Source organism: Diadema antillarum, unplaced genomic scaffold, assembly GCF_040938485.1.
Source record: "Diadema antillarum isolate AM-2024a unplaced genomic scaffold, OU_Dant_1.0 seq00000993_RagTag, whole genome shotgun sequence".
Lineage (NCBI taxonomy): Eukaryota > Metazoa > Echinodermata > Echinoidea > Diadematoida > Diadematidae > Diadema > Diadema antillarum.
The window spans coordinates 510591-511698 of NW_027271831.1; the positions used below are offsets into that span (position 1 = coordinate 510591).

General features: G+C 39.3%; 1 non-coding gene across 1 annotated transcript; it reads right to left on the reverse strand.

The window, feature by feature from the left end:
* Positions 1-496: 496 nt before the first annotated feature.
* Positions 497-569, reverse strand: Trnai-gau (transfer RNA isoleucine (anticodon GAU)). The gene has a single exon. It is a non-coding gene; the product is annotated as a tRNA-Ile (tRNA).
* Positions 570-1108: the final 539 nt, after the last annotated feature.

Below are 1108 nucleotides of genomic sequence, written 5' to 3' on the forward strand. Positions count from 1 at the left end.
GTTTCCTATATGTTGATGTGTGAGCAAAGTATACCTAAAATCTAAATCTGTAAATGTATGCCTAGATTGCACCAAATAGTGCTCTCTATAATCATTATGATTCAGTTGTGTTCATATCGAGAACACACACACACACACACACACACACACACAAACACAAACAAACAGACAAAAACAAAACCAAAAGAACTACAACCACCAAAGAAAGAAATAAAACACTGAGGGATACTTAGAAGAAGACGTGGCAGATATTATCGTTAAGTCAACCTGTGCTGTTTATTTTTGTTAGGCATATTTTTAAAGTAATTTCAACGGTATTCCTATACCTCCTTTTTAAAGTTGTCTACTTGGAAGACGTGATGACCACATTTGGCGGAACGTTGGAAGGCATACCGTAAACAAACCTATAAAAGATGCATATGTGTTGCGTTTCTTGAATGAATTAAAAAAAAATAATAAAAACAAACAAAATAACAAAACAAAAAGACATGTGCTGTGGTCTATGTGAGGCTCGAACTCACGACCTTCGCGTTATCAGCACGACGCTCTGCCGACTGAGCTAACAGACCGTTGCACGCCTGCGCCGAGGCCATTAGTGTTTATAAAGGCACGTACTATTACGCTTGTAACGTAATATGAATTAGTCTGGCTTCCAGACCGTCTGCTTGTTTTAGTTTCCTTCCCAGAATACATGTATCAGCGCCCTTTAACAACAAAAGAAGTACCAGTAACAGGTTCAGCTAGATGATTTGCCTTCCAACTGCCTCCGGAAAAAACAAAGAAAGCATTTTTGTAAAAGGCGTACAGTTGGCAAAGGGTCTGGAAATCAGACTAGTACCGAATCGAACAGTACAACCCAGGGTCTCAACCTGAACTCCTAATCAATCGTTCAGCGTATATAGTTCAGTGCAATCGATCCACTGCTGTAGTCTTTGCTATTTCTGAAACATGTTTTTCTCTGCTTTCTATGTCCTATAGACACGGCCTATATATTCCCATAGGATGATGAAATATATTGTATACCACAAGGTAGTGGAGTGACGCGGCTCTTACACCGCGTCACATCGGTAGGATTGCTGCATACTGTGAACTTTTATTTATTTTTTTG